The sequence below is a fragment of the Acinonyx jubatus genome, chromosome F2, assembly GCF_027475565.1.
Source record: "Acinonyx jubatus isolate Ajub_Pintada_27869175 chromosome F2, VMU_Ajub_asm_v1.0, whole genome shotgun sequence".
Classification (NCBI taxonomy): domain Eukaryota; kingdom Metazoa; phylum Chordata; class Mammalia; order Carnivora; family Felidae; genus Acinonyx; species Acinonyx jubatus.
Genome location: NC_069394.1, coordinates 50,527,414 through 50,543,367, shown reverse-complemented (window position 1 = coordinate 50,543,367; position 15,954 = coordinate 50,527,414). Strand labels below are relative to the sequence as shown.

Below are 15,954 nucleotides of genomic sequence, written 5' to 3'. Positions count from 1 at the left end.
TACATTGTTAGTGCAAAAGATGTACATTAGCAAATATTGATTATTCACGTGTTCAACACTATAGTAGAGGCTTGTAGAGTATGTTGTATGATTTGTCAACAAAAAATGATTCTATTGTACTTATCTGTCTCTTGAAAAATCTTAATTTCATTACTATGAAATTTTGTTTTCAAAATGTAAGCTTTGTATTAATAGAAATAATTAACTTACTAAATTTCATGGTAACACCAAGTGCTTTTTATTGACAGGAGCCCAAGACCTGACAATAACCAATGAATCTCATGCATTCATCCTTTGATGAATCTCTAAACAAGTAACAAATGAATAATCCTTACCTCAAAGAAAAAAAAATCCAGACAATTAAGTTAATATTGATACTTAAATCCCTATTGTCTCTAAACCCCAGGTTAAAAAAATTAAAGCCAGTAAACAAAGAGAAAAAAATAAACAGGAGAATCACAACTATAACTCCACAATATCACTGTATGTAAAGGAGCTACTTCATACCTATGAGTCTAAGATCTTGTGGGTTGATACTAAAATGTTGGTTTTCTGTCATTCGTCTTTATTTAGTTCTCCTTAGGCAAAATTAATTTTCCAATGAAATCATATTGTCTTCTCTTACCAGTCAGAATCATTAGGATAAATATATCTCTTAATTTTTAAACACAAATGAAAATTGCTCTTTCTGATCCTCTTTCTTTTTAAAAATATGACTTCCTCAGGTACATAGTTCCGTTAACTTCAGCAAGATGGTTTTCTAGAGTTTTCAGGCAACATTTAGTTGTGCTAAAGAAACATATTGTAAAGTCTGTAATATTTTTCGAATGTACTTTTTGTCACAAGTTTTTTAGGACTCATCTGTAAGACCTAAATCTGTCCAGTGTTTGCACTTGTCTTATATTTCTCATATATTTTTTTGGAGATTTTTCCAGGCCTCCCACCCAGGGCTCTTGGTCTTACAACTTCCTTTCCTACTTCTCTCTCTTTGCTTCCTATCTTCCTTTCTTTCTATTCATCCTCCTCCCCATCCCTCTTGCTCTCCTATAGTTTCCTCCCATCCACCATCATTTTCTCAAATTCTTAGCTGTATGATGGAACTTTGTCATTAAAATTACTTTTTTGTTGCATGGTCTAGCTGTCTTACTGGATATGAAAGCACCTTGTTGTTCTGTTGTTGTCTTCTGTCTTTGAGTCTTTTAGAATCTCAGTTTCTGACTATGAGGATTTTATAACAGTACATATGTGAAGCATGTAAAATATAATCAGTGTTATTAAATGGCACGTATTTTTCCTTTATAGGATATTTCCAACTTGTATTTTGTTTTGCATAAATCCCTTTCCTTCTCGTTTTTTCAGGCTTCTTGTATGCTTCTATTATATCAATACATGATAAAGTGTTTTAAAATTAACTTAATACTTTTAACCTTTAATACCTATTCAGAGGCTTATTTTTGTCTCTAGGATTACCACATTTTCATCTTTAACTCTTCAAATCTAAAGAGATATTTTGGATTTGCAGCTTACAAATTTATAAACTGACATGTTTTATATCCTCTTTAGAATGAACGATTGTCAGATCAGTAATCAATGAAAACTAACAAATGGTGCGGAACACTGAACATGTCATGTGCTGCACAGAACAGGGATAAAAAGGAACAGCTCACAATTGCAACTTTGCCTAAGTTTCTGTAGTTAACTCCTGAGAATGTAGCCAGGAAGTACATGACCACATCTTGTATACAGATTTTGTTAAAGGAAAAAAGTAACCTCTTAATCTCTTCCTTTGAAGGTTTGCTTCTTCTCCTTGTGCTTTATAGAATTAACAAAATGAATGAAAATAGTGTGTACTACTGTGATTTGTGGTGAATAATATAGTCAAATTAATCCCCACAGGTTTGTTTTATATTCACCTACTTTATTTAGAAATTTATGCATGTGTTAATATTAGTACCAGTATTTGAAAATATTTACTATCTTTCATGTTTTATTTTGAAATATTTTATTATAGCTGTAAAACCAGATAAAATGTTGGTTGAATCACACTTGTAATATGTAATAACCATGGGATCCTCGGCAAATTACTTTAATGCCCTGACTTCATTTTCCTAATCTGTAAAATGAGTATAATATCAACATTATGGAGCAGTTACAAAAACTAAATGAGAAGCTTTGCTCAATAAATACTAATTCTCTTAATCTAACTTTGTATGCTGTTGGTTTTCATATGGTGATGCAGCCTAGGAGATGAGAATGGCACATGGAAATAAAATAAGTGGAATATTTTGAGCACCATACTGTAATTATGTAAGCAAATGGGAAATGTGCAGGGAAGATATTGATGTCTTGCTTTTTCTTCAGCAGAACTGCATTCAACATAAAGGGGAGTCATTTTATTGAATAATAAAAGCCTGACAATCACTGTGATTGGCTGGAGGCCATTACTGCAGTGCAATTCTAAACAGCTTGTTTTTCAAAGTTCTTCTTGCATAACTCTTCCAAACCTAGGCTTTGCCCAGGCTACTTGAAAGTTTCAGAACTCATCTTTAAAATGAAGTTTCTCACTGCTGTGATATATGTAAGGGAAAATATGCATTAAAATAGCATTTTCTTCTTAAATTTTTAGAATCAGATACTTTTTGATATGGAAGAAAACATTTGGAAAATGTAGCAAACTAAGTTTTACTGGTAGACAAAAGCAATTCATGACTCAGAGAAGAAAAAGACCACATGTGAAGAGATCTTATTAAAAAAAAAAAAAAAAAAAGAAGACGCCCAACATGTTTTACAGTGAAAAGCACATTTGGTCTGTATTGTTCAGCGTAAAATCCTATGATTTCCCAATAGAAATCAATGAGGTTTCTGAAGTTAGCAAATCCACCTTGATGCATTCATCTTTTCCAGCATTTCTAATCAGCAATCCTTACTGTAATGTATGTATAATAAGTGGGTGTAGAGTTGGCAACTCACCAAAATAAATATTTAATGACATTTTAATGGTTATTTTAAATCCCTTTTATTTAAATTGTGGATTAATACTTTATTTGGTCAATGAATTCTGACCAGAATGTTTGAGAAACATATTTGCAGTTGAAGCTCTCTATAATGGATGTGTACTTAATTTTCAGAATTGTCCAGGTTAGATCATCTCTGATGGAGGCATTTTATCTTAAATGTCAACATTAGAAACACTGAGATAAAGATCAGGGGCAGCAATCTGTGAACTGCGGAACTGTGTTAATTGTTCATTCTCAAACATAGAGATGCCAATTAATTCCACACAACCCAGATTCAAAGCAGCCATAGGGAGATGGTCCTGATGTTAGTATTGCACACAAATGTAGAAAGTACATGTGCTCCAGCGCCCAGAAAGCCGATTCTTCAACAGGCAGCAATAGAAGAATCCCAGTGCAACCAGCAATTGGTGGATGGAATCTTTGTTCTGGCGATAGGTTCCCTAAGCCAGCTGCTAGGTGGAGAGAGAAATCTCTCTCTCACCCTCACCTTCAGAATCAACGGCTCAGCCACCTGGGCTCCCGCGGGCTGCGCCACCGCCTCACTTCTGGTGCACGTCTCCCCCTCTCGACCGCCAAGTGCTCACTCCCTCCCAGAGAGCACTTACACAATGGACTCACTTGTTTCCCTTGAACCTCTCCTTTGACTTCCAGCCCCAGCCCACAACTTGAGCAAGAGTCAGGCAGGAGCCTCTGCCATGGAGCACGGAGGAGCTTGGAAGCACGCGCGCACAGGCAGACGAAGCAAACAATGCTTGGTCCACGAATGAATAAATTAACGACACCCATGCCCCCACCCATTGCTCTGCAACCTGCAGAAAGAAACCTGGAACGGGGTTTCCTAAACGAGAGATTTTGTTTTGTCTTTCAAACTGCAAACATTCTTCTCTGGTGACGGCAGAAGAGATGCTGTCCGTTCTGATGGCAATAAAGATTGACGGTGGCTTTGCCCGCGACAACGCCCCCAGTATCGCGCCGCGCCAGGTTCCCTGAGAACCGCGAGGGGGAAGCGCAGATCTAGGGGAAAGGAACAGCAGAGGCAAAGGCAGCTTAGGAGGGATGAGAAATGGGCACTCAGGGAGGAAAAAAATAATGAATGAGTTACATAGGGTTTTAATAGTGAAACTTCGGGAGAGAAAGGGGTGGGATCTCTCTCCAGGTAACTACCTTCAAATAAAAAAAAAATAGATGAATGCATAAGGAAGTGGCAAGCAACAACTTTGAGGTGAGCAGCAAGTTGTTCACCTCCTCTTGGGCGTTGTATCAGCACGCCCAGGGCTGCCCCAGAACACGCGCTCCCCATCGGAGGAGGCGGCGGCGGCGGCGGGGAGCAGCGGGAGCAGCGGGAGCAGCGGCAGCAGCGGCAGCAGCAGAAGAAACAGCAGCAGTAATAGCGGCAGCGGCGGCACAGGCGGCGGCAGCTGCGCGCCTCCGGCCCAACCCCGCTCCGCTCCCCCTCTCCCCGGCGCCCTGCCTGTCTTGCGTGTGCGTGTGCGTGTGCTCAGCCTCAGCGTGAGGGGCACCTGCTCGTCTGGGCTCACAGCGGAGGCAGCCTCGCCGGGAGCTGCCGCTGCCGCCGCCACTGGTGCTGCCGCTCTCAGGCGCCGGGCTCCCAGTCGCCACCGCCGCCGCCTCGCCGCCGGAGTTGGGCTCCGTGGGGCTTCCCCCCTCGCAGCCTCGGTCCTTCCCGGCTGCCTGCAAGTCAGCCCTGCTCCGAGTCACGTGTCAGTGCCTGAGGCAGAGACTGAGAGAAAAAAACGCGCTCCATTCCTTCTTCCACCGCCATACTGTATTTTATACTAAATCTCATTTTTATTCCAACATTTTACTCCCGCTCGGTGAGTACCTTCTCAGTGGCATTCTTGTCCTATTCTTTTTTTTTTGTCCTTTTTTTTGTTTTTTGTTTTTTTGTTTTTCTTCTTCTTCTTTTTCCACTTCTTTGATTATTGTTTATATTTGGGAAAGCTGGAGGAGCATGGTTTTGAGCCTTTTCCTGAATCCAAGTTTTTCTAGCATGCGATGGTTCTGTAGACAAGGCGCTGTGTCTGGGAGTCCGTGGCGACCGTGCCCGCCGGGAGCGACTCCCAAGTCCAGCAAAATATGCAACTGGTTTTATGGAAAAAGCGATGTGAAGTATGGTGCCTATTTTTTTTTCTTTGTAAAAATAAAAAGCATGTTTCTAACTCTTTTTTTTTGCATACTCTTTTTCTGATAAGATTTTTGTATAGGTGGGATTTTACGGCAGTGTTTACAAGTTTGTGGCTTTGCAATACTGGTACAAACCACTGAGCAAAGGCATTAATTTTCTATTTTTTGTGCCGTTTTTGGAAGCCGGTGAGAACAAATTCGTTTTTTCCCTCCTGTTTTTGACACCCATTGATAACATGAAACTTTTCTTGCAGCTGGTTACTGGGATAATTTTTAAGCAAAATACTTTTTTCCTCCTTTATATTAACTATGACTTTTGCACATTTGAATTTTTTAAAAACCGAGATAATTTTATGATAGATATCCTGATATCTATATATTATCCCTTCTTCCTTCCCCTTCCTTCCCCGTAAATCAATTTTCAAATGATGGCAGTGGAAGGTTTTTCTGGAAAAAAAAAAATGAAGTGCGGTTTGGTTTCCTTGTCAACGGAGGATGAAGTGAACAGCTGAGCAGCTCGCAGAGAGCAGGTACTTGGTCCCTTTGGAGGCGTTTCCCGGGTTTGCAATGGCAACACTGGTCCTGGCAAAGGAAGCTGTGTGTGTGTGTGTGTGTGTGTGTGTGTGTGTGTGTGTGTGTGCGCGCGTGTGTATGTGTGTGTACGCGCGCGCGCGCGTCTTGGGCAGTGTCCGAGCCCGCGGTGGGGAAAGCCGTGCCGGGAGCTAGGGAAAGCCAAAGTCCGTTCCCTGCCTCGGGATCGTTTTTGGATGTGCGCAAAATACAGTCCCTCCCCCGGCTGCGCCCAGGTCATCTCCGCCGCGGGCGGTGTCTGCGCCGCCGCCGGCGCCGGCTGGGGACGCGGGCCCTGTAAGTTCTCCGAGGGCCACTTGCAGAGCAGGAGGGGCGAGGGCCGAGGACGCGGCGCGGGCCGGCTGGGGGGGCCCCTCGGAGCGCGCGGGAGACGTGGGGAGAAGCGGCAGGGGCAGCATCTTCCAAAGGGGGCTGGCTCCTGGCCACGCGGGCCGGGAGCTCGAGACATTTCCAGATCCCTGAGGATGGCCCCAGCCCCAGCAAGCTCAACTCCTACTCCTCCTCTTTGGCTTGAGTAAACAACGCAGTAGGTCTTTCCCAGCCCGTTTTGTCTGTTCCGAAGGGTTTTGCTTTCTTAGTGGTGTTGTCTTTGGATCTTTTCTTATCTGGTTGTGTTGCTTTGGTTTTAAGTGCTCTCTGGCGTCTTCCAGGGGATGGGGAAATAGTTACTTTCAGTGATGGTCAGTTGGGTTTAATGTTGAGGACGGGACTGTTAGTTTGAATAATTAGACTACACCCCTAAGGTACAAAATAGCCTTTTACTTAAGTTTTAAAGGGACAGTGTTTTTCCTATTTTTAACCACCTGATAGTGGTTCCAGAGGTTTTCCCCTGAGAACTGGGCACAGGGCAAAGGGTAGGGGCTGGTGATGGTGTGATTTCGGTGTATTGGTAGCATTACAGTACTCAGTGTTGAAGGTATTCTGTGGAGTTTAAGATATTTTACTTATTTCTGTTACTTATTTCTAGTATCATCTAGCACTGCTTTTTGGAGATGTACCAGTTGGTAATAAAAAACCTTTTCTGCACTTAAGCACAGTGACAGAATCTGCTGGAAAACTTGCTGTCCACACAAATTTCTTGTCATACTTTAAATCTTAAAATCTGGAGGGTAACTATTATTTAAATGATTTGACTTTTAAGCTTTGATGTTCTTTTCCCCCCCTTAAATGAAAAATTCAGCCTTAAATTTGTTATGTGTATATAATTTGAATTCTGTTAAAGTAAATCTAAAGTAAATGAAATAACTTTTTACTTCTATGACTAAGTTTTCTTCTAGGTTATCTATAGACAAAACTAATTCCACAGTACAAAAGGGCCCATAAAAATGGGTTAATTACATACACTTTTGTGGCTTTTAAAGCAAATATTTTGAAGTCTGTAATCTCAGTTGGTGGAATGAAAGTTTTATGATTATATTTATTTACTCTCTGTGGTGAAAAAGTTATGAGTACAAATGATCATTTATCTGTAGAAGAATAACATTTATTGCAATGTCTAGAAAGCTTTTTTTAAAAAATTCACAGTGCTCTCTTACTGGTCTTTGGAAGTTGCAGTGTGAGTTATTTTTATACTCAGGGTAGCTTTTTCTGTTAAGAAAGTCCTGTTGCATTTATATAAGCAAGATAGCTCATATCTTGTCTGTGGACTATCAGACTTGATATCATGAAGGGTATAGTTCTAAGATGTGACACAAATATTATGTTACTAAGCTTTACATTTTGGCGTGTGTGTGTGTGTGTGTGTGTGTGTGTGTGTGGCGAGTACATTACTAAAATATAGTCTTCCATATGGTTTAAATAGCAAACAAAACATTTAAAAAGCCACTTCAACATTCTGTGTTATTTTATCGCTGTTATAATGTATATAAATAGAAGTGCTCGTTCATTTAAAAATGCAAGCTAATGCACGTGTACAATATTTCTTAGGTTGTATGTACTGTAAATCATTAAGTTATTTTGAATGAGAGAAACAGTGAGTGAAAAAGAAAAAAACTTGAATAATCAAACCAGAATTTTCATTGCTGCCCTAAGGTGGGGGCTATAGGGTCAAAAGATGGGGGCAGAGCTTGTACTGTACTGTATGTAGGATGTTTACAAATGAGATTGACACTATAATGGGGCAGAAGAAGATGGCCACAGGATTTTAATGTGGAACAAATACGTAGTTGTGCTTTGCATTCTGTAACTAAGGATCATATTAAGAACCTTTAAATCATGTTAGGTTTTCATTTATTTAATAACCATAGTTCATTAAATTTCATATTTATGTTAAATTCTATGACATGAAAATTTTTGAAATTTCCTCTTTCATGAATCATACTGGGAAGTGTACAACTCTTTAAACTGATCACCTATTTTATGTGTGTTTTGGTTTAAAATCTTTGAATGTAGTATCCTAGAGTTAGCACCGCCTACTGGCTTCTCATGGAAAAATAATATTGTTCTTCCATTTAGTAAGCAATCCACCTGGATTCTGATCAACTTAATCATCCAGATTATTTTCCACTGCTTTCTGAGAGGAAAAAAAAATATTTTGCAAGGAGAAAGGGCTTGGGAAGTAAAGATGATGGGTGAGGGTAGGAAGACACATAAATTAAATTGGTTATTGGACCATTAGCTGACCTCGAGTATTTTATTATTTGTATCTTGGCAAAGAAATCATCACAAAGGTAAAATAGCCTGTTACATTTCCTAGAACTTTTCTGTGGGATGCCAGAATTTGGACATTCTTGAAAAATCCTGGATTGTTGAATTAATTTTACAGTTTCTGTTCCAGTCTTGAACATTGTAAAGAAACCCCCCTTTGGAGTGTTGTCTTGAGTGTGTGGTTTGTCCAAAAATTTTTGAATAGAGTTTTCATAATTAAAAATAAACATTTATTTTTTTCCTTTTATAGTTATCCTTACATGATTAAAGGCAAGCAAGGAGCACACTGATTTTTTTTTTTTTTTTAGTGTTCATGAAGCAGCCACACCGTAGTGATGTTATGTAGATGGGGGGAAAGTTTCAAACATATTTATAAAGGCACTTTTTATATTCTTAACCACAAAAGTTATACTGCTTTTAAAAAGAAGATAGTTCATTTTCTCTAATTATTATGAAAAGCTGTTGGTTAGAAGAGCTACTGTATTTATGCAAACAAATGATGCCTTTAGACTAAAAAATAATGAACTACAAAAGTAATGCATATACATATACCAAAAATATTGTATTTTCTTAGTCAAAAGAACCATGTGCTATGTGAATAACTGTTTCTTAGGTAAAGTAGTCATTTTTTAATTGAGCTTATATGGTATGAAGTGTGTGAAAAGCTCCAGTGTTTGTTACATTCTTGAAAGCATTCCTCTTGAGTAAGAGTATGGTCTGGATTTCTTTACTGTTTGCTGGTATTGTAAGCAATTATACAGTGCAGCGAATCACATAAAACTCTACACTGGAAGTAGAAGAGAAGCAGATATTTAGAATTGTTTGCATGATGAGAAGGAAATTGAAGAAAACATGTTATTTCAATTTAATTTATATATTCTGTCTGACTTTTGAAAACTCTTATTTTTAAATGATAAGCTGTGATTTTAAAATCCAGTTATTTCTTCACTTCTTTTATCACATTGCCATTAAGAGAATTCCATTTTGTGCATAAAGACTGCAATCGTGATGAATTTTATTCCTGAAACTTGTTTATGGAGCTCTGGAATGTAATTAAAAACTAATTTAAAAAATTCCTCACTGCTCTGAAGTTATTGTTATTGTTTTCTTATTCTTTCATATTATTATTATTTGCTACTTCTAGTGAACTGCAAATGTGCCTTTAAAATCCCATTTTTGGGATGCTTGGGTGGCTCAGTCAGCTAAGCGTCTGACTCTTGATTTCAGGTCAGGTCATGATCTCATGGTTCATGGGTTTGAGCCCTGCCTCCGGTCTTGCTGACAGTGTAGAGCTTGCTTAGGATTCTCTCTCTCTCCTTTTCCCTCTCTCTGCCCCTCCCATGTGTGTGTGCTCTCTCTCTCTCTCTCAAAATAAATAAAATAAACTTATTTTTTTAATCCCATTTTCATAATTCTGTGTGATGTTTTAAAATATAATAAAGTCCTCCATAGTAATTGGCTGTGGCAACATAAACTTTCACATTGATGACGATAATGACAATTACTTTCACTACACTTTGATTTTGAGGATAATTATTAAATAAAATTTAGTTAATAAGTGATTTCTGTATGCACACAAAGCTAGTCCACATTTAGCAAGTTTTATAGAAATATAATATTTATCATTTTTATTTTTATTATTTAATTTTGGTCTGTAGAAGAGATATATCCAGCCATTGACAACCTCTACTACTTTTGGTTATTCTCATAGCTTTTAGATTTTTAAGAAAATATTGGGGCATTTTTTTGTTGTTGCTGTTCATTTGTTTTGTTAGACTTCTGTTAAATAGCAAACTTACATTATGGTTAATTGATTTTGTGTTTTTGTAATTCTCTTGTAAATTTAAAGCTTTTTGTTTGTTTTGCATTATCTTGCTGTTTTCTGGGGCTGAAATCTGGAGTATATAGAGGTGCTGATTTCATTTTCTATCCATTCCAAGTTTCAGAGAAGGCAATGGGAGAACTTTAGTTAGTGTTTAGGATAAATGTGTTCTGGACTGTCCTTGCAGACACTTCAGCTGGGGTCATGGCTGTAAGATTTATTTCTTGGGCCATATATAAATCTAAATGGAGAGAATTATGGTGGAGAACATGGGAACCCTGTCCTGATTTTCTGAAAGATGCAATGGAATGCATCACTAAGCAGCCTCATAATAAGGGAAAATTAGAAACTTTATTTGCATAAATATGTAAAGTTACAGCTAACTTATAAATTTATCTTTCTATATATTTTGCTCTGAATAATATAGCTGAATATTTTGTTTAAACTTTAATTGCGGGGGCGCCTGGGTGGCGCAGTCGGCTAAGCGTCCGACTTCAGCCAGGTCACGATCTCGCGGTCCGGGAGTTCGAGCCCCGCGTCGGGCTCTGGGCTGATGGCTCAGAGCCTGGAGCCTGTTTCCGATTCTGTGCCTCCCTCTCTCTCTGCCCCTCCCCCGTTCATGCTGTGTCTCTCTCTGTCCCAAAAATAAATAAACGTTGAAAAAAAAATTAAAAAAAAATCTCAACAAACTCTTTAAAAAAAAATTAAAAAAAATAAACTTTAATTGCGGACATTAATTGCATTCATACAGAATCCATGTGTATAGATACACATTTTGATAGTCAGATGCTAAATTATAAAAGGAACCACATATTTTTGAGTCAGTTGGGAAGTTGGAGCATATTGGAGTAGGGAGAGTCAACGTTTTCATTAATCAAGATGAGATGGTGAGAAGAGTTAAGACTAACATTTATTGATGTGTCAAATGAATGCAGTTCATTTGTTCTTCTGTGAGTAAGTAATATCATTATTTTATATTGAGGAAACTGAGACTTACATGTAACTTCCTTAAAGCCTCACAGGGAGTAAAGGCACAAGTGAGAGGAATGTCTGAATTGACACCATTATGTCCCTCCTTCTGTATAGGGATGTTCCATTTGCAGAGAGGAGTTTGTTTTGTTTTAGCTAATCTAAAACAACTGGTCTCTATTCTTGGTACATATTTTAAAATTACTGTAGTCACTTTCAGTAGTGAGTGCTGTGGCCAGAAATAATAGAAAATGGCACCATTTACACAGAGATATTTACTGGTCCTGAAAGGACCTTTAAGTAACCATAGCATCACATATCTTTCCACAACTCTAGGATTTTCTGAAGAGAACCCAGTCATGGAAACTTGTGGTTCTGTGATCAGGACAGAATTAGATGGTTCTATGTCTGTGGGGCTTTGCAGAGGACCTGGGGAAAAAACTCAACAAATACTGACTTACTAAGTTTAAAATGTAATTTCTACTCAAGGGTTTTGCAGTGTGAAGTGGAAAATTAGTCTTTTGCACAAGTAAAACAGAACTACTGATTTCCATAACACAGCAAATCTATAAATATAGGTGTCTCTTCTGTCTACCAACATTTCACTATCAACATCATCTTCACCTCAGAATTTCACTGTTACACATATTTGGATGTGACATTTTTTTTCAAGCTCATTTAATCTATTTGTTAATAACATAAAACACATATAACTGCCAGATGTTATTTTAGGATACTGTTTTTAATTGCCTCTTCAGATGTGTGAAAGATCTTCCATTATTAAATAGTTTACTTGGAACTTAAAAAAGTGAATATTTTTCAATAAAGAATGGAAAACATAAACCACAGTGAAGGCAGTGTGAATGAATGTGAGAAAATGGATTGCAAAGGTAATGGTAAATCTGCAAGTCCATAAAAATAGTGGATTTGAAGGCCAAGGCCAGAAGGATTCTCAAAACCCAACTTTGGGTTTTGGAATCTGGATAACTTGAAAACTAGTGGTATAAAACAAAACCAGAAAATTAAAATACCTAGAGGAGAACCTGACTTGGTGGAGAATGGTTCAGCTTTGGACATATCACTGATTTGAAGTTCCAATATTAACTCTTGGATAAAATGACCAATGTGCAATGAAATTCAGCTCTAAAGTTAGAAAACACACTGAAAGCTAGAAATAGATAGTAAAAAAAATTATCTACACTAAAACTTTAGAAGGGAATAACTTCTCCAAAGGCAAAAATTTGGGAAGCACCTGCAATTTTTCTGAGTGTATGCTAAAGGGTCTGGTTAAAATTTAAAAAAAAGAGGAAGAGGAGAATACCCACTGAAGCTTACGTGTGTGTGTGCGTGCGCGCGTGTGTCTGTAAAGAAGTGTTGTTCAGCAGGGCTAATGCTGAATAGACTTAAAGGAGGGTGAGGCTTGAGGAGAAGGTCCTTAAATCTGTGGTTAAAATCCATTAATTTTAAAAAAGAAATAAATGAACAAATATAATATCCTGGATACGATGTGACAGCATCATGAAGAGATCAGTTCCCAAGATTGTATGTGACTTGTGTTTGTGTATGTGTGTTTGTGAGTGTGTGTGTGTGTGTGTGTGTAAAACAAACTCAATAGAAAGACCAGTAAAAAGTTCCTAGAAGTAGATACATTGATTTTGAATTAGATATAGAAAAATAAAAATGCAAGGGTATCCAGGATAAATACCAAAAATGAGAGCAAAGAGGGGACTAACCTATCATATGTTAAATTATACTATAAAGCTTTTAAAAATAAATATATTCATTAGCTCTGTCTCCTGAAGAGGCTTCTAAACAATGTCTCTCCAGCAGCAATGAGCACATTTAGTGCACAAATTATGGTTTCTAAATCCCATTTCCTACTCAAGAGGACCAGAGCTTTTTAGAGAATTGGCTGCTTCTAAGTCTGGGCAGAAAAAGTACAAGATGATCCTGGGATATCTCATTGTGCCAGAAAGTAAGGAAATGTCCAAAGATGAGTAAGATTGTATCAGCTTTATTTATAAACTGTAACTATAGATGAGAGCCTGCTTGAAGGGCTTTCCAGTTGCCGAATTCCAATAAATTTGAACATCAGGTGGGGCACCTGGGTGGCTTGGTCGGTTAAGCGTCTGACTTTGGCTCAGGTCATGATCTCACGGTCCGTGAGTTCAAGCCCCGCGTCGGGCTCTGTGCTGACAGCTCAGAGCCTGGAGCCTGTTTCAGATTCTGTGTCTCCCTCTCTCTCTGCCCCTCCCCTGTTCATGCTCTGTCTCTCTCTGTCTCAAAAATAAATAAACGTTAAAAAAAAATAAAAAAAAATTGAACATCAGGTGTTGTTGGTTTGCAACCTCAGGTTTTTTTTTTTTTTCTGGGTGAAATTTGAAACTGGCTCCTTTACTCAGAGGGTAAGGAGAAACTGAAGCAAGAGGCACATTTGTCTAGATTGTGACAGTTTTAATAAGAAGAGAACTTACATTGGGTGGCCGCAAGACAAGTCGATTTCTGCATTTATCCACCAGAATCTTAAAAGTTTATGTATAGGTCTTAGTAGATCCAGTCCAGATGGGCTCAACAACACATTATTCTCTTAAGACTGTATACTTGAAATGACTCCTAGTGTAGGAACAGTGTGTGGAATGTACATCTCAAGGACGGGAGGAGGTAAGGAGCCTCTGACTGCGTGGGTCCAGCTTGAGGGTTAACCAACTGTCTTGTCTTCTCAGTGGTCTACTCCAATAAGAGTGACTGTAACGGATTGTACAACATTGAATGAGCGGCACCTGGGTGACTTAGTTGGTTAAGCATCTAACTCTTGATTTTGGCTCAGGTCATGATCTCATGGTTTGTGAGATCAAGCCCTGCATTGGGCTCTGCAATGATGGCACAGACCCTGCTCAGGATTCTTTCTCTCTCTCTCTCTCTCTCTGCCCCTCCCCTGCTTATACACACATGTGCTCTCTCACTATCTCTCTCTCAAATAAACATTAAAAAACATTCAGTGAAGTAAAATCCGTAAGTCCATAGTGAAACTCTTGAAAAAAAAAAAAAAGAAACAATGCTGACAATAATCAAATGGAAAGAAATGGTTAGCCTGTTTTTCTAAGGAGGAACTCTTCTTTAGTTGATGAGGGACCAGTTCTGTATAAAATAATGTGAGTTGATTCATGTAAGAAATGCTAGAAATAGAAAATTACTATGTATATAACTCCCATTGAAATAAATGAGTCAGGAATCATCAACAGGCGCTAAAATCATTAGATAAATGTATGTTGGGCAAACATATTCTCATGGTGCTCAAGTATCACTTCTTTTTTTTTTAACGTTTATTTATTTTTGAGACAGAGACACAGCATGAACGGGGGAGGGGCAGAGAGAGAGAGAGACACAGAATTGGAAACAGGCTCCAGGCTCTGAGCCATCAGCCCAGAGCCCGACACGGGGCTTGAACTCACGGACCGCGAGATCGTGACCTGAGCTGAAGTCGGACGCTTAACCAACTGAGCCACCCAGGCGCCCCTCAAGTATCACTTCTTAATTGCATCTAGCAGTTGTCTTTTTAAATAAGTGATCAAACCTAGCTTCATTAATAGCCTGATACCACAAGCCTTCTGATGGATGCAATATTAAGTCTCTTTCTGGCCCCATTTGTGAAATATTATTGCTAGAATGTTTAAGCTGAATCTAATAAACCTGTTTAAACCTAAATTTCAGTTTACAGAAAAATACAGGGAAAGAGGAGCAGGTTAAACTAAACCATGAAGAGATAATCAGACAAATTTCCTAGGTTTAGTATTCTGCATCAAACATTCCAGGGGCGTCTGGGTGGTTCAGTTGGTTAAGTGACTGACTCTTGATTTCAGCTCAGGTCTTGAGCTGGGTCCCGAGTTGGGTTCTGCACTGGGCATGAAGCCAACTTAAAAGAAACACACAAAAAACCCCCAAAAACCATACTAGATATGTGGCCTAGTTTCTTCCGAAGTCACACTATGGTAGGGGGAGTTTTCTAGATTAGAAGAGAGTGAAAGATAAACAGATGCAGTGCATAAAGCTGTATTTGATCCTAGTTAAAACAGCAACAACAACAAACAGGCTCAAATCTTGGTAGAATTGGGAAAAATTATATATAAGCTAGATAAATGACATTATGAGACTCATGCCGCATTATTTAGTGATGAGTGCCATACATTCATGCATCGTCATGAAATGTGTGGTGTGCATGTGTAACAAATCATTTGTTAATTTTTTTTAAGTTTATTTTTGAAAGAGAGATAAAGAGAGACTGTGTGCACGAGCAGGGGAGGGGCAGAGAGAGAGGGAGAGAGAATCCCAAGCAATATTTTCACTGCCAGGATGGATCTCACCAACTGTGAACTCATAACCTGAGCCAAAATCAGGAGTCAGAAGCTTAACCAACAAAGAGCCACCCAGGTGCCCTATCATTTTTGAAATTTTTGAATGCAAGGAGTGATTATGCAGATTTCATAGTATTCTTTCAAATTATCTGTTTGATTTTTCTTTCACTTAAAATGTTGAAAAGTCTATTAGTTGTCATTGACAAAAAATATGTATATTACAGTTAAATAGAAGCAGAAAGAAGGCCAATTGCCCATGTTTGAGGTCATATAGGGTCTTGAAGACACGAAACCAACAAGTGAATGAAGTTTAAGGCTAATTGTGGGACTGAAATAGTACTCAAGGGAGTGATATTATTGAATGAAGAGTATATTTTTAAGCCAGAATAAAAGAAACTTTGCATATTTACTT

General features: G+C 38.4%; 1 protein-coding gene across 7 annotated transcripts in view; it reads left to right on the top strand.

Annotated features, from left to right (window-relative positions):
* Nucleotides 1-4,063: 4,063 nt before the first annotated feature.
* RALYL (RALY RNA binding protein like) overlaps nucleotides 4,064-15,954 on the top strand; it is a 704,475-nt gene continuing 692,584 nt past the window's right edge. The window contains exons 1-2 of one of the 7 annotated variants that reach the window (XM_027064302.2): nucleotides 4,742-4,852; nucleotides 5,604-5,692. The gene's annotated coding sequence lies outside the window, so the exon portion shown is untranslated. Of the gene's footprint in view, nucleotides 4,240-4,536; nucleotides 4,853-4,890; nucleotides 5,693-5,727; nucleotides 6,280-15,954 lie in introns of those variants that run through there. The other 6 variants (XM_027064306.2, XM_027064308.2, XM_027064307.2 and 3 more) reach the window with 6 other exon arrangements.